We start from the raw sequence: 25,623 nt of genomic DNA on the forward strand, positions 1-25,623 counted from the left end.
GATTGAATAGTCACATCGCCACATTAGTTTCTCTATGTCCTTTCTCCACATCCACCCTCCTGTTCCTTGTTTCATTACTCAGACATTTGACTTTTCAGTTTATTGAAATGTAACTAGGATTTTCTCATTGTAGATCACTGTAGTTTATTATTCCAGCTGACAATGAAAGCCAGTTCCAGATTTGGGATAAATTGCCTAGACTAGAAAGTAACCATAGCGATGAACTAAAACGAATTACATAAAATACCAATAAAAAAATACAGAAACCACATAACTCTCTTTCCCTGATAGACAAAAAGACGCTACAGATTCTTATTTTTTAAGAAAACATTTATTACAAGAGCAGTTAATCTCTGTTTTAAATGTATGGTGTTATTTCATTGTATATATTCAGCGTCACTAGTATCACTGCAGAAATAGAAAAGGCAACCTGCAGTGCTGGCTCATCAGAGCACAGACAACCTCAGCCACAGGGCCTGGCCCTCCTGTCGCAGACGTTTCATGTGGGTGACGCTGTGAGGAGGCGTCCGGTGCCGTTTGCGGCTGTGCTGGGCCCACGTGCCTTCCTCTGTAACGCGCTCAGTTTCATCAGCGTCTCGCCAACCTCAAAAAAGTTGCCCCCTCATTAAAAGAAAAGTTACAGTTGTCACAAGGCAAGCTTTAAATATTTTATATTTTATTAGATTTTACCACATTGATTTGCTCTTAAAGGCCATAGTGAATATTCCTAGGTACTATTAAGTCAGCTGTAGTCTATTAAACAGCTTGTGGGTACAATTGGTCCAGGTTTGAGACTAATTTTTCCTGACATCAGCAACTGAATGGTAAGATAATAATGAAGAGAGATTTTAAAATGTTACCTAACTTACAGTCTAATGGTGTAACCACACTGTTTACTACATGTTTTATTTATTAAAATAATTTTTATGCATTTTATTGAACAATTAACAGCACATGTTCTGTGTAGGGGGATCTATTTGCTTGTGTGTGCTTGGAAAATGTTAATATTTAAAATTTAGTATTAATGTTCCTACGGCATGCATTAAATTGGACCCTTGTTAATGCTCTAAATAACAGCGCAGAAGATATTGAAAATAATTAAAAGCTAAATGTAGAATCAAAAAAATTATATTTATATTTTTATTTTGTGTTATCTGACAAAATGACAAAGATATTTGTGAGGAATAAATCCTTACGGTTATTGATTTTTATTTAATTAAAAGGAAATCATTTTATCTAATTTTTATTTCTTTAAAGTGTATTTATTTATATTTGAGAGGGAGAGAGAGAGGGTAGGGGAGGGGACGAGAGAGAGAGGGTGAGAGAAAGAGAATCCCAAGCAGGCTCTGCACTGTCCACGCAGAGTCTGACACAGGGCTCGAACTCATATCATGACCTGAACTGAGATCAAGAGTCAGCTGCTTAACTGACTGAGCCACCCAGGCACCCCAGGAAATCATTTAAATCAAAACTATTTAAATGAATTTTACTCTACAGTCAAATTTTTCTCTACCTCATTTGTAACAAATGTTCCAAAGAGGTGTATACTGTTTGAATCTTAAAAGATGTATATTTACACATAGGGAACATAAGAAAAGGAGTACAAACAAGAAAAGACCTGAGTTATATTTGACTATATGATTAGATTTCCTATTAATTATGGTAGGAAAAGGTTGGTGTTAGGTTATATAGTTAATTAAAAGTTTCACAACAAACAGTTTTTCTCATCTTCAATGTCTAGTGCTAATGATGATAACTTTGTTCCATATAAAATGTAGTTGTTGTTACATTTGAAATACATATTTTAAAATGTTGTCATCTTAAAACACTATTAAAATAAGTTATTTTCACATAGGATTTGGGAATTAGGAGGGCACTGGTGAAATAAATCCTAGCATATATAGAGCAAAATTTCCCTAGAGAGCCAAATAAATCTTCCAAAAAGATGTCACACTCTCATTGTTGTCTGCACTTTCTGGATTTTCTCTCATCTAAAAATCCCTACAGAGAAAGTCAGTAAGGTCAGCTGGCAGATATTCCAGTAATTCCTCTTCCTGTCTTTACCTCTTCCCCTGCTGATGAAACAGTCATGCAGGAGATTGTGCCTTCACTGTCTCTCCATCCTTGGTACTGGTTCGGGTAGAAGAGAATGTTGTGCTCAGTGTATGCAAATGGAAGCTAAATTCATTTTATTTGCAGGTCAGGTGAAAATGGCCTTTGAATTAGGCCAACATACGACAGAGATGACTTTCTGACAGAACTTCTTCATTTGTGCTCTTTGAGAGATATTGCTTTGCAAAAGATTCAGAAATGACACCAATAGATGGGACTCCAGAAACCATTTGAAACTTCTTTTTTATGAACACTGACTGCCTTTTGATCATTTAGAAGTGTGTCTTCAGTCATTATAATAGACCTTAATTATCTGATTATACTGGATTTTCTAATGGTATAAAATAAATTTCTCAGACAATTGACTGGTTGAATCTAAAATACTATAGAAGTCAATTTTGAACACCAGTGATTTAGCAGTAAATCATCCTCTTTATGTAAGTCTTAAGTCAATGTACTAAATAATTAGAACTGCTAATATTAAAAAAACACTAATTGGCACTAAAAATTAGATTACAGTGAGTATGAAGATAAACTATTTATAACATTGGCCTTTCACATGTTTTTAATCTTGAAAAAAATGCTTCAGAATTCTCCATTAAAATCTCATGATTAATGACAAAAGGATTATAGATGGATAACATTACAAAAGGATTAAATCCTTCATAGATATGGAGAACAAATGAAAACCATTGTTTCCATTTCTGTATTCTACACCTAGATAAACATGTGTTTAGGAAAATACACATTTGTTTTACATAGTTAAGAAAAGCCACAAGAAGGGGGCTTGGGTGGCTCAATCAGTTAAGCTCTGACTCTGGACTCAGCTCCGGTCAAGATCTCACAGTTCATGAGTTCAAGCCCTGCATTGGGCTCGGTGTTGACAACGCAGAGCCTGCCTGGGATTCTCTCTCCATCTCTCTCTGCCCCTCCTGCACTCATTCTCTCTCTCCCTCTCTCTCTCTCTCTCTCTCAATAAATAAATAAATAAATAATAAATAAATAAACTTTAAAAAGAAAAGAAAAGACACAAGAAAGAAAATATTCTGTGAAGTCTGTAACAGTTGTTGATTAAACATAATGGAATAATTCCCTTTTCTTGTAGGTACTACTATCTTAGTGCTTAAGATGTGATCTACAAAGTGACCTGAACCATTGCTCTACATATGAAACATTTCTTGGAGAAATCAAGAAACAACTACTACAAACCTTATATACTTAAGTGGCATTTGGTTTTGGAGTTGGTAATACTTTAGGACAAGATATATGAGAACCGGGAGATACACACACACACACACACACACGGAGAGAGAGAGAGAGAGAGAGAGAGAGAGAGAGAGAGAGAGAGAGAAGAAGAAGAAGAAGAAGAAGAAGAAGAAGAAGAAGAAGAGAGGGAGACAGATGGAGAAAGACAGACAGAGAAAGGGAGAGGGAGGGGGAGAGAGCTGGAGAGACGGAGGGGGAAGAGAGATGAGAGGTATTGGAGCTTAATTTCACTTTTTAATCTTGAGGAATTAATATCATCATTTCTCTCAACCTTGTCTATTTTGGCCATTGTTAAACATGTAAGTGACTCATATACTCTTTTTGCCCCCACAATCCTATCACCATACTACTTTGTGTTTTCTTTCTTTTAAAATCTCATATTTCCCTGGCTTTCTCTTTTATTCCACCCTAAAATTGCCCAATTCTTCCTAAGCCCCACTCAGCTTCTACCCCTGTTCCTCCTGAGGTGCTTTGAAACATTGAATAAACACCTAAAGACTTGCTTTTAAAACATTTTACAGTGTGGCTATTTCAGATTTCACTTAAGAAGAATCAGTAAGAGAGAGTTTGTTGCTTTCTTCCTCTAATTCATTTTTTAAATTTGTTTTAATTTTTATTTATTTTTGAGCGAGAGAGAAGCAAAGCATGAGCAGGGGAGGAGCATAGAGAGAGGAGACACAGAATTGGAAGCAGACTCCAGGCTTGGAGCTGTGAGCACACAGCCCGACATGGGGCTCAAACTCATGAACCTTGAGATCATGACCTGAGCTGAAGTTGGACACTTAACTGACGGAGCTAGTCAGCTGCCCCCTAATCCATTTTCCATATTGCTGCTGCAATATTTCTGAGATGCAAAATAACTTTATTCCTTTGCTTAAAATTGTCAAAGGCTCCCAATATTCATTGAGATAAAATCTAAACTCCTTAGTATGACTTTGGAGTCATTTACTCAACAAATACTTATTGAGCACCTACTACGTCTAGTCACTGTTCCTAGTGCTTGAGATACACCAGTGAACAAAACAGGGAAAGATCTCTGCCCTCATGGAGATTACACTTTAGTGGTGGGAGAGAGATAATAAATGATAAATATGATACGTAAGTAACTTATCCGGCATATTAGAAGATGCTAGATGCCATAGGAAGGAAAGTAGATCAGAAATTCTGGGAGTGGCCGAGGCAGGGTGTGTTTCCACGGAATGGTCAGGGTCAGCCTTTCGAGATTTGAGTGCATGTCACCACCACATGCACCCTAACTTCCCACCATACTTTACTATCTTCCTTTCCATGAATAGCCCTTGTTCTATCACCTATTAGCACTTTAGTTTGACACAAAGTGTCCAATTTTCACAGAAGCCCTTTCTTTGCCCAACCCCTCTCTACTTTCAATTCCCCATTCTGCTGTGGCATCATCCCCTCTCCATCCCCTGAGTTCCACTTTCCTCCCAGATAGAATTGGTTGTCCCTCTTCTTTATTAAATCCATCTCACAGGGTTTTTTTTTTTTGCAATTATTTGTTTGTTTTGTATTTGTTAATTATCATTTTTTTTGCTAGGTTATGCTATACTACACTTGATCTTAGCCAAAAGGCCGAGAAGCGATTAGGTTATGCTATAGCAACAAAAAAAAATCCCTAAATTTTAGTGGTTTCTCACCTACATTTTGGTTGCAGCAAATTCTGAAAAACTGTGGCTCTGATTCCTGAGTTCCCTTCATTCCAGGAGTAACCTACATTTGGGACATGTCTTTTTCATGCCAGAAGGGAAAACGACTGGTCAAAACATTCAGTGTCTCTTAAAACTTCTCATGTATAGCATACATCACTTATGCTCACATCTCAAAGTCAGTGGGGCAGAAAAGATTCCTAGAGAGAGTGTCTCTGCAAGTTTCATGATGATGGTTGGGCAATGGAATCCTCTTACAAAAGGAGAGTAATTGTGAGCAATACAATCTGCCCCACTTGTGTATCTCACACAGTGGACTCTGCATACCATGAGTTCAAGTTTTGTGGCTTTCATCAGCAGACGTGTTTCCTACTACACCAATGTAGCTTAACAACATGTCTGAGTGAAATAAGAAAAAGAGGATGGGAACTAACATCTGATTAGTGTCATTGTACCAGGCACCACCACACTTTGTTACCTCTGTGTTACAAACGAGGCAAATGAGATTCCTACCTGAAATAACTTGTGCATGACAACAGTTCTGAAGCAAGAGATATAGCCTCTGTGACTCTAAAGCTGCTTTCTACCTCACCATCCTGCCTTTAGAGACATCTGTAATATACAACTCTTACGCATTCATTTCTTACTATTAAAGCAAAGAGAGAGATACGATAGGGCTACGAATGGTGATTCTATTTCTGCAGAGTATCTTGCATTTGACCTGTTCTTATCATATCTCCCATCATTTTTCTATCTCTGGCATTTGTTACACACCATTTAGAGTTCCATAATAACCCTTTAATTATCCTCCTCTCTCTCTAAGCTCCATTCTATACCTAAATAATGTTCCCAAAGCATGTCTTGTACCATGTCATTCTTCTGTTTGAAAGTGTTTCAAGGTTTCTATTTTTGTATATGTTTATTTATTGATTTTGAGAGAGGCATTGGTGGGCAGGGGAGGGGCAGAGAGAGAATTCCAAGCAGGCTCTGTGCTGTCAGTACAGAGCCCTATGGGAGGCTTGATCCCACAAATAGAGAGATAATGGCCTGAGCCAAATTCAAGAGTCAGACACTTAACCAACTGAGCCACCTAGGTGTCCCTGTTTCAAAGATTCTAATGATCTGTACCACAAACTTGAGTTTGTGCTGTTACCCTACATGGTCTCACTGTTCTTCCTGAAATCCCTCTGCTGAACTAGGGACATCTTTAGGACCCAATCTTCACTTTTCCAAATATAAACTGCTTTCTTTGCTCACTCACTCCACTGGGACTAACCATCCTCGTGCCTTCATTGATCGAAAATGTTTTTCAATTTGAAGTCAAATGCTGCTTACTCAATTCATATCACTCAGGTCCCCACCTGATAGAGGTCTCTCCCTCCTGTGTTTCCTTGGAGCTTTGTAGTGATAAGACAACTGAAGTTATTGAGGATGCTGAGAGTGGATGCCGAGATGAAAACTATCTTCAGATATTTGGAGGATGCTCACCTGGAAGAAGGATAGGCTTACTCTCTGAAGTTCTAGAGGGAAGAATAGAGACAAGCATAGATGCATTATGGGGGAATAGTTGCAGCCACTTCAGTATTAGCCCCAAGACAGAGTAAGTCTTTCTTCAAAGGAAGTGTTGAAGCAAAATCTCGGTGCCCCATGATTGTGGCTATTGTAGGATTTATGATTCAAACATCATCATTTATATTAGTTTGTGCACAAGGTGTTTTCTCTATTAGACTTTAGTTGTTTAAGAATAAGGACTTTTTTTGGGTGGGGGGAAGCACTAAAGGGGTAAGGGGCATTAAGGAGGACACTGCTAGGGATGAGCAGTGGTGTTATATGTAAGTGATGAATCACTAAATTCCATTCCTGAAGAAACAATATTTTGATTTAAAAAATTTTAAAAGTAATAAATTAGGGTGCCTGGGTGGCTCAGTCGGCTAAGCATCTGACTTCAGCTCAGGTCATGATCTCACAGTTTGTGGGTTCGAGCCCCACATCGGGGTTGTGCTGACAGCTCAGAGCCTGGAGCCTGCTTTGGATTCTGTGTCTCCCTCTCTCTCTGCTCCTCCCCTGCTTGCACTCTGTCTCTCTCTCAAAAATAAACAAACGTTATGGGGCGCCTGGGTGGCTCAGTTGGTTAAGTGGCCGACTTCGGCTCAGGTCATGATCTCGCGGTCCGCGAGTTCGAGCCCCGCGTCGGGCTCTGGGCTGACAGCTCAGAGCCTGGAGCCCGTTTCAGATTCTGTGTCTCCCTCTCTCTCTGCCCCTCCCCTGTTCATGCTCTGTGTCTCTCTGTCTCAAAAATAAATACACATTAAAAAAAATTTAAAAAAAATAAACAAATGTTAAGAATTTTTTAAAAAAAAGTAATAAAAGAAAAAAAAAGAAAAAAGCAAGTTGCAGGAGAATGTGTTCGATATGATGCCGTTCATTAAAATTTAAACTCTCGCCCCCCCCCCGAAATGAATAAGGACTTTTGTCTTATTTATATTTGTGTCTCTCATCCTATTTATTGGATTTGCTTTGTTATGCAAAAGGATTACAGGGACATACTGCTAGTATCACATGGTATAGCTATAAAATTAATTTTACTAAGACAAAAACTTTTAAGCAAAAAAGTAGCAGAGTGCATATATTTCTCTAAATTCTCACAACCCCAATAGAAGTGGATTTTAGACTACCCGGTTTGAGTGCAGGCACCCAGCTGAAGGGACTTTAGGGATAGAATGCCTTCTATTCAAGTGTAAATTCCCTGCTAGAGGAATTGGCCTCAGAAAAGAGGAGTCTCTGGATCTCAACCTCTGTTATCAACAGATTCTCCCTGAGCTAATTTCTTGCTAAATTATCAAAAGGGAGGGAATGAGTCACCAGGAACCCACATCTGTTTCTTCTTATGCTTACAATGTCTTTGCCTGAAGACAAGTACTCCCTAACAGGGGTAATAAAAGAGAAGGAAAGTAAATAGATCTCTACCATTTTCATGTATTTATTTGGCACACGAAAAGACAGTGGGAAATGGAAAGAAACCTTTGAACTTTTGTAGCCAGTGAGAAACTAACAGTTAATGTGCCCAGTGGAAAGTATGTCAATTCATCATCAATTGAAAGAAACACAAACCAATGATTAGCTCACCACTGGGAAAAAAGGAAACGCGAAAGACTGTGGGAAGAAGGGCACCGGACAGAACAGCGGGGATGATTGGAGGACCGGGCTTGTCAGTGCAGAAATCCAGGCAGGAGCAGAGGAATAGAAACAGAAAGCTAGGAGAGGGCTGGGGGGTAAGGACAGGCTGGTCAGTATCAATCAAGGCTACAACAGGGATGGAACTTTAAAATATTATGCCAAGTGAAAGAAGTCACATACAAAAGGCCACATATTACACGATTCCATTCATGTGAAATATCCAACATATGGAAATCCAATGAGGCAGAAAGCAGAGGAGTGTTTGCTAGGAGCTGGGGAGAGGGGAGGGTGGGCAGTAACTACTTAAATGGGTATGGGTATGTCTACTGCTTTTAGTGTAATGAATATGTCCTGGAACAAGACAGAGGTGATAGTCATACAACAGTGTGAATGCACTAAATGCCAGTGAGCTGCACACTTTAAAATGGTTAATGGTTAATTTTATGTTAAGCTTGTAAAATTTTACCTCAATTACAAAAAAGAATAGACTGGTTGGGAGCACTCTGGGAGGAATGGAATTCCAATTATTCTTTGTTACTTTCTTTGTTTCTCTTTCTTTCTTTCTTTCTTTCTTTCTTTCTTTCTTTTCTTTTTCTTTTTTCTTCCTTTTTCTTTCTTTCTTCTTTCTTTCTTCTTTCTTTCTTTCACTTCACTTGTCCAAGATTACAACTTTTTAGTTTTTTACTTTAGCCAAATTTAAGTCATACACTTTCCTTCTTGTTGTATGGAGGCAATGTAAGAAAGTATCCTCCCCTGCGTCTCTTAGTAGGAGGCAGGCCCCAGGATTTCATGGCCCACCAACATAACAGAAGATGAGAAATGCGTAATTTCCCAAAACTGATAGCAATGCTGTTAGGAAGGGATAGTGGATATTGAGCATATGCAGTATCCCTAAAATATCCCTATTACAGGCAAGAAAAAATCTAATCAGGCATAAAACAGTCTTTGTAAGCAAAACTAGTAAGATGTCTTGAAAGAGCAAACAAGAATCTCTCAGACATATTTACTACTATTTTTAGAATTAAACGTTTTCTTTAAAGATATATGTGGTTGCTCTGTACATAAAACAAGTGTTTTGGAATATACAAATAGTTGAAATAAAATTCTGTTCCCTTTGAAGGCACATTGTGCAGAAGTCAGAGGATAAATAGAGCTGGCATACAGGCCTTTTGAAGTCAACTGGAATGCAACACATATTTTGAAAATGGTACAGGAGAAGAGACGTCACAACTGGTTCTCCCCTTTTCTTTAATCAAAGTTCTTAGGATTCTTTGTGGGATTATGCTCTTGTTAAGACTTGGGAGTTTAGATGAATTTCCTTGAGGTGTTTGACAGGTCTGAAGAGGAATTATTGAGACACAGCAATAATAAGTTGGCACTTGATCTTTAGAACACAAAGCTGTTCACGACTGGGTCTGTTCCTATATCCAACGTGTACAGTGTGCGATGACATTCGTTCTGTGTGGCAACTGAGAAAACCTGCGCCAGAGAAAGCATTTAAATGTGCAAAATTGAATAGAATCAGACCAATGGGGCTGTTCGATGTGTTAAGGAAATAGCTCGGTTAGTAAAGATTCTTCTTTTTGTGGTTTTTATCACAAAAGGAATTTACCTGACACACATATGACATGTGTTGTTCACTTTATACTAAAATAAAATATCAGGCGAATATTCTTCCTCAAATGGAGAAAGAATTAACTTCAACACAATTAATAATTTTTTTTTTTTTACTGGCACACAGGTAAGAAAATGTACAGAGTTGGATATAATTATAACAAAGTAGAAAGATCACTGGGTACAGATTCTGAAGACCTGGGTTGGAGTTCTGACTGCCAGTCTTTGTGCACCCAGGCTGGTCATTTGAATTCTCTATAACTTAGTTTCCTGCCTTACAGCGATGTTGTGGAGAGTAGCAAACAAATGTCATTAATATTTCCTTTTTTTACTTTACAGAATCTGTTACGAGAGGCCACTGTATTTTCTCACGGTTTTAGTGCTGTTTGAAATAAAATGAGGGACTACAAAAGCCGGTTAATGTCCCAGGCTACCCATTTTAAGAGCAATCTTGTCTGCAAAATGCTGTCTTTCCATTGGCAAATCACACATTGGCGGCCGTGGTGGGGCAGTGTCATCCCACCACGAGTAGATTCAACCGCAGCTGCCTCTGTCAGTCTTCATCTCTCACTATCTCTTCACATACACTTCAGTCCCGGTAAGTTGATTTAACACCGGATCTTAGTTCTAGCCTGCTCATCTTTGGTTACACAATCCCTGATATGAAAACCAAACAAAAGCCAAAAACCAAAAGCAGCATGAAATCTGTAGGTAGCGGGGTACAGCACTGGGACAGTGGGTATGGAACTGGTAATACTAGCTAATAACACAGGGACGGTGGTGAGTATTCACTTCTTCTATGAGATGGTGAGGAATGGGGTGGGACTTGGCAGGTGTGCAGTAGAGGGAAGGGACAAACAATAAAGGAGACCAGAGAGACTGGCTTAAGGTGAGGAATGGGGGCACAAACAGTATCTGTATCTAAGCACAATTGGGTGTACTTAGATTCTATTTTAGATTATGTCAAATAACACCTTTAGCCGTGTAGTTACTGGGAACTGACATTTAATTAGTGAATGACGAGCGTGAAATAGCAGGGTGACATGGAGCCGCTTAAGAATAAAGCCACCATTATTTCTCTTGCAGTTTATACCTGCTAAAGTATTGTTTTGCCCTTTATTAATCCTTCACAATATTACTGCGAGAAAGATAAAATAACAAGAACTAGCTATTCACTCTTTCTTGTGGACTAAACAAAAGGAAATTGGTTTAAATTGTAGCCAAGTAAAAATGTCTTGGCCAATCTGTGCTAAAAAGTATTTCCTAAATGGGTTACCCATTTTAGTAAATGTCTACGGAATTTACGAAGTTGAATTTTTATGACACATTAGCTTAAGCCAGGATGATTACACTGGAAGACCCAGGGTTAAACATAAACATAGAAGGCACATTCAGCTCTCTACATGGGATGCTTAATACTCCCAGGCCCTCAAATTTTCTCCCAAAGGACTGTCCCATTTCCTGAAATTTTCACATTACTGGTTCTTTGGGAGGAGTCACTGAGGGCCCCATAATGGAAAAGAGTATATGGATTGCACCTTACATTAATTTTAACCATCTACTCTCAGATATTTTTCTCAAAATAATTCCCAATTATCTAGAAAAATTCCAAGAAAATGGAAAATGGGACAAATAATTTTCAACAGCGTGGGAAAGTGATTCAAGAATCGTTTAAGACACGGTTGCTGGCAGGGTCTCCTGAGTGGCTCACTCAGTTACGCGTCAGACTTTGGCTCAAATCATGATCTCATGCTTCATGAGTTCGAGCCCCACGTCGAGCTCTGGGTTGACAGCTCAGAGCCTGGAGCCCATTTCGGATTCTTTGTCTCCCTGTGTCTGCCCCTCTGCTGCTTGGATTCTGTCTCTTGCATTCTCTCAAAAATAAATAAACATTAAAAAAATTAAAAAAAAAACATGGTTACTGTCAGAAATTCCCTGGTGATGGCTTGTGAACACGCAAATCCCTAAGTGAAGGAGGCCAGCCATTGTGACAACAAAAGACCCATCTAGAAATTGATTATTCATTCAACAAATATTTATTGAGCCTGTATAATAATGCAACAGGCACTGTCCTTGGTACTGGGGCTAGAGAGTTAATAAAACAGACAAAAATCCCTGTCTTCAGGGACCTTAAATTCTAAAGGGAAACACAGACAATCAACAATGAGAAATGAAAAAAATCCACAGTATGTTAAATATTGACATGTGCTAAGGAGAAAAGGAAGGCAGGGAGGGGCGATAAGACGTGTGTGTGCTTCCCAGAGAGGAGGTTGTAATTTTTGATAAGAGGGCTACTTTACAGTGAAGGTTAAAGGAAGCTGGGGAATGAGCCATCAGGTATCTGGGCAGAAGATCCTTCAAACAGAGGAAACAGTCAAAGGCACTGGACAATCTCATGGGTACCAAAAGAAAGAGGAAAAGGAAAGATGAAACACTGACATTGCTTCCTTAATAGTTTCGTTTAATAGCAGTCTTGCCTCTTGAAGCGAGCATGCAGATGGCAGCCTCTGCATGGGCTTCCCACTCCCTTTGCCACTCAGGTCTTTGATGCTTTACTCAAAGTATTGTTGTCTGTAGGCAATCTTCTAGAACTTCTCAGCCCACATCTTCATCTCCTTCTATTCACCATTTGACTCTTGATTTCTCCATCTCTGGAGACTGATTCCTCTGTCAACTTTTATGTCTCCACTACTCTCTTGCCAGCATCCTTGATTTCCAGGTCCCTTACTCTTCTGGAAGAATCAGTCTCTGTCTGCCAACTTTGATCAGCCCTATCACCCTCATCTTAGATGAGGTTTTCATCTATCACCTGACTTACGGTATTTTCCTAACCAACTCCTACTTCCATTCTCTCTACAGCTGGTCCTGTCCCTTCTCCCCATGTACCTGCAGTGGGCGCTAGATGCACACATTGTAAGTGTGTGGGATGGATGGGCCAGCTGAGAACCCTAGAATTGCTTCTTGTTGACACATAGTGCTTCTCCCATGCCTGGTCCTCTTCTGGGTGAGAAGCATGCAGTTCCTGCATGGTGTCAATACCAGCTGCCTCAGATCTTGGACTCAGAGTCTTAAAGGGAAGATAGTCTCACTCTCTTCCAGGTTTGGAACTCTATTCCCAGTTTTGTTGGCATTTCCAGTCTTCTGGTTGATTTCAGGAATGCCAAGTTAGGGTTAGTTCCAGAATCTGATGCCTACCTGGGTACATACCCCTCAGAGGAAGGTAATATTTCCTTCTGAAACTCTCATATATTTTTATCCAGATAATGGGTTGCTTGTCTGCTTTATCAAGGGAGACTGCCCTCATGGGCCCCATGGTGATTTGTCTTCTGAGGGAAAGTCTAGGTAGGAGGACTTGTTCAAGGATACAGAGGGTGTTCTGTGGCAAAACTCTCAGTTGAGAAAATGAGAGAACAATTTCCCCTGTCCCCCACCCAAACATATAAATTTCATCTCTCCTAGGGTGCCCAGCCTCATAATAGTAAAAAGAAGAATTTTTCAAGGTTTTTAAGGAGTTTACAATCTAGTTGAGAAGATCAGGGTTAATTTACTGTAAGGAGAAGAACATTGTCTTACATTTCTTTGGAGTCTCATTAGCCAAGACTCTCAGTCATTGCTAAGGTTATTGTTATGTACAGTAACTAAGAGGAGATGATATATTAAGTTTCAGATTTGTAAAATGAATAAAAGACTGTTCAAGTGGAAACATTCAAATTAATAAAAATAAGTAAGACATAGATGAGCCCTTTTGATTTGAAATGCAGATTAGGGTGTTACTGTATAGTGATGAGAGAAAAAATGGAGTACACTGCTATCCTAAAGGAAACTAGCTCTAGGTGAAGATGCTGCTGCATGATGTTTTGATACATAATAATGGTAATAATAAAATTTGTTACTTATTAACTCCCCTGAAATTATTTAAACCTCTCAACAATCTTATGGGGTAGATGGTATTATAATCTTTGTTTTACAAATGGGGCTCACAGTACATTGGTTGTTTTCCAACATCATATGGTAGATATTAAGGTATATGGTAGAGATCAAATTAAAACCTAGAAATTTGGACTTCAGAGATTATTCATTGAAGAAGACTAATAACTGGTTGCTTCTGCAATTCTGTGTATTCCTGTATTTTGTGAATTTGTTTTATGTATGTATGCATGAATGTATTTACATATATATATATATAAATATATGTATATATATTACATATATATATGTATGTAAATATCTCTTCAGTTCTGCCTCTGATCCTTTAACTAACCTCATCCCTAGTCAGGGGAAATTTATAAGGTCCTAGTCTCACAGCACAGAGATTTAACATTATTGTTGTCTATTCTTGATTCATTCAAGTCTTACACCTAATTTTAGGGACTGAGCTTTTGCCTTGTGATTCACTCCCAGAGCCTTTTTGTCCCTCTACATTTCCATTTTGGTTACATAGACAGCATTCCAGTTCTGTCTTTTGCATGCTGTTCTGTTACGAGATTAAAGTATTCAAGTTTGTGAACTTGAATGCTTGAAACTTCCAAGTATTCAAGTTCACACATAGCTTAACTTGATTTACCTCTTCACTATCTGAAAGCTTAAATTCAAGACACTTTTCAGATGGTAATATCTACTGGCTCTGGTAATTGATTGTATCAGGGGTGAGGGAGTACTATCTACATTGCTACAATCATTTTCTCTCAAGCTAGATAGATGGGGTATTGGACATAAACATGCTGCACATTTCTGGCCTAAATCGTTGAATGGTTGCTGATGCCTCCATATGGTATACAGAAAGAATTAATAATTGAAGATGAGGCCAAGAAAAGAATTAACAATGAAACCAGCCTGATGGCTGGCTGGCTCCTGGCGCCATCAACTAAAATAGAAAACCTGGGAGAGGAAAATGTTTGAGGGGAATGTAGTTGAGTTATAAATATAACATAACTTTGGATACAGTAAACTTAATATACCTTTGAGATTGAAAGTAAATGTATAACTCTTGAATTTAGAAGAGAGCATTAGAGGGGTGCCTAGGTGGTTCAGTCGGTTGGGCATCTGACTCTTGCTTATGGCTCAGGTCGTGATCCCAGGGTTGTGAGATCAAGCCCCATATCAGGCTTTGTGCTGAGCATGGAGCCTGCTTGAGATTCTCTCTCTCTCTCTCTCTCTCTCTCTCTCTCTCTCTCTCTCTCTCCCTCTCCCTCTCCCTCTCCCTGACTGCTTGTACTATCTTTAGCTACTAAGGAAAAGTGTAATAGGATATCTATGTTGAATATTATTAACGTGGCTTACTCTTTTGCTTTTGTGAGCTGTAGTCCATTGAAGAGATCTTTCTGATTTGATGTAGGTTAAATTTCTTCCAAAAGGAATGAAAAGAAAAAGATAGAAGTAATAACTAGTATTCAAGAGTAGAATGTACAGCAAGGCAATAGTCCAGATTTCAGTGATTGAGAATTGGACTTTCCATATTCCATTATGTCTATCGTTAGCATAGACTTAGGGATCTCGAGTATAGATTTTTGCATAAGCTTTCTAGACAGGAAGAGGATGGAGGACAAAAAAAACCGTGTCCCTTTCTAACCCTAGAGACATGTGACAAGAAAAAAGAGAAGTGGGAGAATATGATGAATAGATCTATCCCTTCTGTGAGTCAAGATACCACCGTGCGGAGTGAAGTCTTGCCCGATTGAGACTCTGGGTGGAGGGCCTCTCATACTTTTTCTTGTACCATCCTGGCTGGGACTCAGCCATAACAGAGTAATTTTGAAGGCACAGCCTGAAATTTTATTTTTCCAATTCACTCTTACCCTTTCCTGTGTATTATAGGCCCCCTGGGTAGCTAAGAGTCTGATTGGCGACTTGCCAAGACTTGGCAGTGTGATGTATTTCTGTGAGTGGACCACCTAGGCTGGTACTGAATGGGATACTCAGCTTAGTGTTTATAGCAGCAATATGAGCAAAAGTGAGGCTGAACCTGCCAGGGGAGCGATCTGAATATTGGAGAACCCAAAAGAATGGTACACCATTTTCTTGCTCAGTTTTTAGCATGGGAGGACCACAGAGCATCTAGAAACTAGACCATTAAGGAGCATCACCAGGAGGCTGGAGGAGCCAGAAAACCCCACCAAAGGAATGCCCCACTCCTGTGACCCTTACCCCACACCCAGGTGTCATGTTGAAGAAGAACCTGGGAGGTGGTACAAAGAGTAAGAAATCTGAGAGACTAAAGTTTCCCAGAGTTGCTGAACATTACCCAAATGTGTTATTTCAATTGTCATATTTGACTAAGTTTTAAAATGGATTGGACAGTTAGTTAATGCTTCTCCTAATAAACCACAATGGGGTCTCCTGAAGACCAATTGGCTATAGATGAAAAATTTAAAAATTGTATATTCCCTAGGAATTACATTTTGTAACCCACTTTCATGTTTATTAAAGTAACAACCTTTATCCTTCCCATATATCTGTGCATCTATTAGTTCTTTTCCTATTCTTTTATAGAAAATGATACATGTATCTGTCTCTGTATTAGTCTGCTAGGGCTGCTCTAAGAGAATACTATGGACGGGTGGCTTAAGCAATAGAAATTTATTTTTATACAGTTATGGAGGCTGGAAGGCCAGGATCAAGGTGTCAGCAGGGTTGGTTTCTACTGAGACCTCTCTTTCCAGCTGTATACTCTGCTTCCCATTGTGTTTTCATGTGACCTTTTCTCTGTGCATGCACACCCCAATGCCCTTTCCTCTTCTTATAAGGACACCAATCCTATTGGATTAGAGCCACTCTTTTGACCTCACTTAATCTTTCCTTTATTAAAATTTTTAGTATTAATTTATTTTTGAGATAGAGAGAGACAGAACATGAGCAGGGGAGGGACAGAGAGAGAGGGGACACAGAACCCAAAGCAGTCTCCAGGCTCTGAGCTATCAACACAGAGCCCAATGCAGGGCTCAAACTCACAGACTGCCAGATCATGACCTGAGCTGAAGTCAGACACTTAACCGACTGAGCCACCCAGGTGCCCCTGACCTCATTTAATCTTAATTGCCTCCTTAAAGACTCTATTTCCAAATACAGTCACATTGAGGGTTAGGGCTTCAAAATGCAAATTTGGAGGAGATATAATTCAGTCCATAGCAGTCTCCATCACTGTATTTGTTATCTGACAGAGACCTTGTCATTATTTCCCTAATCTCTGCCTGGTGACTGATAGGTAGTAGTACTTAATAAATGATGGGTAGATACAAAGCAAAGTAATACATACATAATCTAGAGTATAGTATGGTGAGTAAAGGCACAGACTTTTGAGACTTGTGTTCAAGGTCCAGCTACACCTCTCATCCAGACCCAGTTTCTAAATCTGTAAAGTAGGCATAATGATAACACCTCCTTTTGTTGTTGTTGTCAGAAGATTAAATGCTTGTCTAGTAGATTTTACATACTCACTAAATGTTAGTTATGATTCTTAACATTTAACTGCTTCATTTGATCAACCTACTTTTATTTGCATATCAGCTTAAAATCGGCACCTTTCAGTCTGATCAGCAGGATCAGAGCATCTGGGTTATAATCAAGGGCTACAGACATAGGGGTAGAGTGAGCATGTCACAGAGCCATCATCCCGGGCAGTTGTTCTCTAGGGATTGTTTCTGTCTGCTTGGGGGTGATGTTTTGGCCCTCGTGATGGGTAATATTCTTAGTATTTTCAGGCAAAGTTAGGCTGAATTAATTTTAGAACTGACCCACTTACATATTTTTAAACTTTAGACTATGGCAGCTGCACAGCTAAGTTGGACAATTTACAAACTGTATTATGGCTTATATGGGGCAGGCCATTCTCGAAATAGGACCAAGAGGCTCGAGAGCCCAAGTGATTGGTTCTTGACAGATTCAAAATATCAATTAAATCCTTAACCCTTGGTCATCTGATGGAGTCTAGCAGTTTGGGAGCGGGGGGGTGGGGGTGGGGAAGGAAATCATATAGTCTGATATGGAATCAAACCCAAAAAATGAAAATTCAAATCTAGAATGCCACAGAATGGTTAACAAATAAATACAAATTTGGGCAAGTTTCCATTACACTGAACTATAATTACCTGCCAAATTTTTATTTTATTTTTTATTAATTTATTTAAAAATTTTATTCATTTATTTTGAAAGAGAGAGCATGAGCATGGGAGGAGGACGGGGGGAGAGAGAGAGAGAGAGAGAGAGAGAGAGAGAGAGAGAGAGAGAATCCCAAGCAGGCTCTACACCGTCAGCACAGAGCCCAATGCGGGGCTGGAACTCACAAACCATGAGATCATGACCTGAGCCAAAATCAAGAGTCGGATGCCTAACCAACTGAGCCACCCAAGGGCCCCACCAAATTTCAATTTTAATACTTGGATTAACTTGGTAAACTTGCAGGCTTTTCATGTGTTCAGGAAATGGTATAAGAGTAATTATTAACCTCAAAACAATATTTGTGAAGTCTTTTTACCATTTCCTCCATGAATCTTAAAATAATTGTTTGAGCTAAAATTCCCTCCCCTAAACTGATTAGAACTTGATCTGTGTACTCCTCATATGTTACTGTTATCATTCAGTGCATGATGATTTGTTATACCTCTTCTTCCTCCCTCTCCCTGCTGCCTTCCTTGAATTCAAGAGTCCTAACTGATTGATCTTTATATCTCTTGCAATGATGTTCAGAGTCCTACACATAGTAGGTGCTGAATAAATATTAAGGAAATCCAATATAACTAGTATCTATTCAGAGCCCACTCCCTGCTTCGTCCTCTCATTCACAATTCAACCATAACGTTTTTCCTACTAAGTTAAACTTGGACTTACAATTTTTCTCAACACAGTGCTCCAGGGAGCTACTATCTGTCAGTTATGCTTGGTATGAGAATGAAATGACTTTGCTATTCTGGCCCTTGAGTTTCCAGCCAGAGATTTTGCCTTAAATTGTGGTCATTCATCTAGGCTCTTGTTAAGGATAAATGAAGTGAGGGGTTTTTAAATGAGGGCAAAGTTATCATTGGTACCTAAAAAATAACTCTTATATGCTATGTGTATTGATAATAGGTCAGGAACACTATTTTAATGTGGGAAAGACAACCAGCTCCTATCAATAGTTGTGACTAAATAAGAGTGTAAGAGCGAAATAATTACTACTAAGTATCCTGAGTCACATTAGGCCAAATCATTTGCTTTGATAATTAGATATAGAGATAGCCTTATTTCCATTAGTGTTTATTCAGTATTCATTATTCAGTGCAGTGTGAAAGAATTCCAAGACCTTGCCCTACCATTCTCACTGAAGAAGTCAGTTTATTGACCACTTTTCTTTTTTTTAAAGAGAGAGGGCACACATGCGAGCCAGGGCAGATAGAGAGAGTATCCTAAGCAGGCTCCACACTCAGCACGTAGCCTAATGCAGAGCTCGATCTCAGACCGTGAGATAGTAACCTGAGCCGAAATCAAAAGTCAGACGCCTAACATTTCATTGACTATTGTTTTAAAGATTATGGAGTTCCCCTTTATTATTACTTATTTAGTTTAAATTATTTTAAAACTATTTGACACTATTATGAAGTTTCTAAGAGTAGTTATAGACCTTTGCTTCAAAATAAATGATTTCGCTCTTTTAGAATTTTGGACAATACTTATCTTGGTATTTACTTCTATGTGCATGGAAGTCTGTTTCTCTTATGTCCACCTCAGGGAAAAGTTTGTGATCATGTGTGCATGACAAGGGGAATTATGAACACTTGGCCACACTCAAGGAGATACTGGGGAGGCAGCCCTTTGTGCACTAGACCCTGTGCTCTCTTTTGATCAGAGTTAAGAAGACTACTCATACTAAAATTCTTCTGTCAGTGAGAGGCTGTTTGGAGTAAAGCGGAGAAGGCTGGAGAAATGGTCAGTTACATTCCCCATTATGTAATTAATGCCTTTTACATGTAGACACTAATGATATTGTATTTACTAGCAGCTTTGATGCAAGAAAGAAATAAAGACAAAAATTACTTGGTCAAGAAAGAATAATGAAACCAGAATAAATAAATGCTCACAGTCAAATCTGAAAGTAGTAGTATTTCTTCAAAGAGCTGAGATGTACGCAGAAGGTTTTATCCATTTTTCTTAGAGGGTATATTACAAAACATAACTATAATAACTACATGTCTAATATCACAACAAAGCACTATATTTAGAAGGAAATAAAGATATTAGAATTTCATCTCATCAACCAAACTAAAGAATAAATTAACATCATTCTAAGATTTATTTATTGGCAAATAGTTTCTTCCTGTCAAAATTCTATCAGGATCCGATTTTCTAAGCCTATTAAAAATAATAGGTAAATCAATAATAATTTAGTGAACTTCTTTCCACTTCAACCTCCTTCACATAAAATGAATGAAAACATTCCACTTAACCACTTATTGAAAGAGAAATAAAGTCATAATTTGTTGACATGGAATCAATGTCTCCTGTTTTGCCTTGGTCTTGCTTTTTCATCTAAGATGAGATACTACCTTGTGAAAATATTTTGGTTTAAGCACACATATTTTAAAATTAATTGTAAGCCTTCTATTCAACTAAAGGTAAGTCATAAAAGGGACACTATGGCTGCCAACATTTTGCTAATAGTGGGTACTGTGGTTAAAAAACCTAAAGTCAAACAAATGTTCCTCAATATTTATCAATAGTATTCATTTAATATCTGATTATGGATCACATTTTGATAGCATGTTACAGGTAACAGCTCTACATAGTTCTAATATCAAGTAAATTGCTTCAAGGATATGCCCACTTGTGGCAATTTACTGTTTATTATCTATATTGTGTGAGAAACATTTCTAAAATATTTACCAATATAGACTAATACCATTAATCACCAATGATTGATGGAGAAAATTGACTAAAAGTTTGCACTTGTCAATGACAAAACAAAAATGCTATAATTAAAAAATGGAAGTATAAATGCATTCAAAATTGAAATTTCTAAAAAAATTAATACAAACCTTTCTCCAAGGGTAGCCTGTTTTTATTCTTACTGGAGAAATCATGGGATAATAATTCACTTCTTCATTAAAATATCAGCATCCCACATCTTTTATCTCTGTTAGAAAAATAACTGAAAACTAAAATCCCACCAGTTCTCAACTTTGTGTTTCTGTAACTGTTAAAAAAAAAAAGAGTACTACATTACTTGTAAGCCTCATGAGACATTTTGAAAGTTTTAATTTATACTAGTTGTAAAGTTCTATTTGCTTATTATGCATGTTGTTTTTACAATTGTTTAGGTAGGTGAATGAAATGCATAAAAGGCAGAAGGAAACTAAAGGACTCTAGAACACCAACATTCAACTCCTCTATACCTTACACTTTGCCTTGCTCTTAGTCCCAATTCTATTTTCAGTTTTGTCTTTATTCTTAGGACATATTTCGAACTCCATATGAAGACCTTACGGGGAGTCCATGCATGGAGCATGCCTGCCACATGCTGGGGAAATAGAACACACTGTAATTATCTCTATTTTATAAGGGATGAAACTGAGATGCAGAAAGGTTAAGCCATTTGTGAGAAACCACATATAAGTAAGCATTCTTTGAGATGGAGATAGAAACCTTTAATCAAGAAGAGGTTAAAATGTCATGATTCCAAATCTGAAATAGATGGTCTGAAATGGCAGATTCTTAAGAGAGAATAATTAAAGGAGTTGATGCCTCATTGTCTTTAACGATATTCCTTGCTGTTCCATCAAACCATTGAATAGATAAGAGGTGAGCAATAAGTTTCAAGCTGATCTTTTGTATAGCCAGATAATTTAGACAAAAGCTCATAGGGATGGTGTGGAAAGTAAATTCACCTACCTGGCCTCCAAACTCCAAATTTCAGTAAAGGGTGAATGAGTGATACCTGGACACATGGAGCAGAATAAAATTATTCTGTATGTTCTGCTTTTCTTTTTGAAATTTGCAGTGTCGGGCCACTGACCGTGTATGCTATGATAATTGTAGTAATTTGCGCCTTGGAATCAGAGATTGCTATGTCTCTCCTGAATTTTAGACTGGGCAAATGAACTTTATTCATATTCTATTTTCACTTCACCTATGCTCAGAAGACTCAACCTACAATTATGTACGATGGTTCATCCTACTTCTTTACCACAGTGGCCATGATTTCCAGTGTTCAAAAGTGAAAGAGAATACCACCTTCCAGGTAGGCTAGCACCTATTTTTTTTTTTTACTTCTCTCTCCATTCTGGGAAAGTTCAGGATCAGAAACCTTATCAGGCACCTTCTCACCATTGATTTAAATTCCAATTACTCTCCTGGGGTAAGGAAATAGGCCATTCCTAAATTTAAAAAATTTGCAACCAGGGGGAAATAGTGAAAGTATGTATTTATCACATCTCCTGTAGTGATTCTAATTCTCTGATATCAGTTTTTAATGGATCATTTCCCTTACATCTTTATATTTTATATGAAACTATACTTGAAAATGATCTAATGTTAGTCTACTTGTTCATGAATTCATAACTCTTTTCTTTTGCACTCTACTGTTCTTTAAAGTTTTTTTTCAAGTAAATCTGTATAATGCATGATGAAAATTTATCCTAAAGGGCTTCTTATATAAATGAGTGTGATAAACATCTCACTATGGTGACTGTTAATACATTAAAACCTTTTCAGTTGTTCTTTTCAAGAGGTTATTCTGAAAGATACAAAGCACTCTTCTTTAGACTCCATAGAGGCAGTGGAGAAATCACCACCAAGTGAGGAGAAGCAGAGAAATGATGATGTATTAGTGATGAAGGATTCCTTTATCAATTAGGAAGCACCTTTGGACTTTCTCATTGTCAAGGAGTGTGATAGTGATCTCAGTGCAATTGCTTGGATAAAGAGGATAGATGCTGCTTCCTTTTAGGGGACTTGACTGATCCTCAGAGTTAGATTTTACATACTATCCCAGTCTTTAATATGGATACAATAAAAATATCCAGAAGAGTTTAGCTGCTTATGCCCAGGAGAACAACTTCAGGAGTGGCAGGGACCACACTTTAAGCACTTCTTTTAGTTATTAGACAAGATCTACTTAAAGAGTTTGAGGGGGAAGACCATCAAATTGTGAGCTGAGCAACTGCTGGCTTTGCCTATACTGCTAGTGCTCTGATAACAAGAGGGGGAAAAATTCCCCTCTTCCTTGTAAACCTGCTTCTTTTACAATAAAATGTAGTACAGTGTCTACTGGCTTTCTAGAATCCCTTCCGGTTTAAATGTGCTCTAGTATACAAACATCTTCTGGTAAGCCCTTCAATACCAGCTCTTATTTACTTCATCCTCTGTGAAAATAGTACAGAAAAATTAAGCTGAAATTTTGAGCCAATCTTGCAATATTATGCAAGTAATGAAAGGACTCAACAATGTTGTCTGATCTGAATTTGGTGATAATTATGATACTATCTTCATGGTCTAGTTCTAGGACATGCAGATTGCCTGTTAAGAGTGAAATGCCATTTGGCATGCCTGGGTGGCTCATTGGGTTAAGCATCTGACTGTTGATTTCAGCTCAGATTATGATCTCATGGTTCATGAGATTGAGCCCTGGGTCAGCCTCTGTGCTGACTGCATAGAGCCTGCTTGGGATTCTTATTCTCTCTCTGCTCCTACCCTGCTTGGCTTGCGTAAGCATGCTCTCTCTCTCTCTCTCTCTCTCTCCCTCGAAAGAAAAAGAAAGAAAGAAAGAAAGAAAGAAAGAAAGAAAGAAAGAAAGAAAAAGAAAGTGTTATTCATCACAGCAGTCTAGTGTGGTTCAGCCAGTTGTTTATGTGATGTAGGCAACTTACCTAAATTATGTGTGGAAAGCTATCAACTGAAGTTTTTAAAATTAAAAGAAAGTCACAGTCTAATAAACTTTTAACGAAGTAAAAGGATGAACATTAATCACTGTATCTGAAAATATTTGTCTAATTCACAGTGGAGAAGTTGAGTTACACTTGCCTTAAAGGCAAGAGCACTTTCTCATTCACCCTGGCACAGGGTAAAAGTATTAATAAGTATTTACTGAAGTGAATCTTATGAAATAGAACTTTGGGGAGTTCATCGATTGTGTGGGTTGGGATAGGCACTTTTATACACACAATGAACAAACAGGCACGATTCAATACACAAGTTTAAGCACATTGCAGTAAACTTCATGAGGTATACAGAGTCAGAATTAGAAAATTAAAAAGGACCTTGGGGATTATCTAATTGTTTTATGATATTGAAATTTTATTTTAATGAGAGAACATGACTAGAAATCACATTCTCATTCTCTGGGAGCTGGGAATGTGAAAGAATTTATATTTAGCCTTTCTGAGGGAATTACCAAGTTAAAATAAGTTTAAATTCCAAAAGTGTAGAAAGGAGAATATCAGATCCTTCCTATCCCCACCTGTTTACCTTTAGGCCTCTAGGAACTTCCTGTCTTCTGTTGTGTTATTTTGGTATGGATTGAGGGTAGCGGTGACTGTTTTTCAGATGGGCTTATGAGACTGGGGGTGGGAGATAGAAAGATTGGGAGCTGAAATATTCCATGGAAAAGAGACAACAATTACAACTCTTCTTTTTCTTCTGTGGTTATTCCAGTGTAAAGTGAACACTGTAACTTACCTTAAAAGGAAGTTACACAAGCAGAAAGAGAAGAAAGTGTTTATTATAGAAGCAATAATATCTAACGAATTTGTGCTTCAAAAATATAATATTTTATGCAAGTTAAAAGCAATATATTACCTTGTGTTTCATTTCAGTGTATGTTACTACAAACCCAACACCTGCTGTTTGCTAGGCACTGTGCTTGACCTTTAAAAAAAAGATATCATCTTGGGGCAACTGAGTGGCTCAGTCAGTTAAGCAACCAACTCTTGATTTTGGCTCAGGTGATAATCTTACAGTTGCGTGAGTTCGAGCCCCACATTGGGCTCTGTGCTTACCCTGCAGAGCCTGCTTGGGATTCTCTCTCTCTCTCTCTCTGCCTCTCCCCTGCTCAGGCTCTCTCTGTCTCTATCAAAATAAGTAAACTTTATTTTTTTTTAATATATGAAATTTATTGTCAAATTGGTTTCCATACAACACCCAGTGCTCATCCCAAAAGGTGCCCTCCTCAATACCCATCACCCACCCTTTCCTCCCTCCCACCCCCCATCAACCCTCAGTTTGTTCTCAGTTTTTAACAGTCTCTTATGATTTGGCTCTCTTCCACTCTAACCTCTTTTTTTTTTCCTTCCCCTCCCCCATGGGTTTCTGTTAAGTTTCTCAGGATCCACATAAGAGTCAAACCATATGGTATGACTTATTTCACTTAGCATAACACTCTCCAGTTCCAACCACATTGCTACAAAAGGCCATATTTCATTTTTTCTCATTGCCACGTAGTATTCCATTGTGTATATAAACCACAATTTCTTTATCCATTCATCAGTGGATGGACATTTAGGTTCTTTCCATAATTTGGCTATTGTTGAGAGTGCTGCTATGAACATTGGGGTACAAGTGCCCCTATGCATCAGTACTCCTGTATCCCTTGGATAAATTCCTAGCAGTGCTATTGCTGGGTCATAGGGCAGGTCTATTTTTAATTTTCTGAGGAACCTCCACACTGCTTTCCAGAGCGGCTGCACCCATTTGCATTCCCACCAACAGTGCAAGAGGGTTCCCGTTTCTCCACATCCTCTCCAGCATCTATAGTCTCCTGATTTGTTCATTTTGGCCACTCTGACTGGCGTGAGGTGATACCTGAGTGTGGTTTTGATTTGTATTTCCC

General features: G+C 38.3%; 1 long non-coding RNA gene and 1 pseudogene across 1 annotated transcript in view; both read right to left on the reverse strand.

Annotated features, from left to right (window-relative positions):
• LOC113604123 (uncharacterized) overlaps window positions 1-25,623 on the reverse strand; it is a 161,531-nt gene that overhangs the window by 37,428 nt on the left and 98,480 nt on the right. The window lies entirely within an intron of this gene.
• Window positions 4,891-4,980, reverse strand: LOC113604253 (uncharacterized; annotated as a pseudogene).

This window comes from Acinonyx jubatus, chromosome A2, assembly GCF_027475565.1.
Source record: "Acinonyx jubatus isolate Ajub_Pintada_27869175 chromosome A2, VMU_Ajub_asm_v1.0, whole genome shotgun sequence".
Lineage (NCBI taxonomy): Eukaryota > Metazoa > Chordata > Mammalia > Carnivora > Felidae > Acinonyx > Acinonyx jubatus.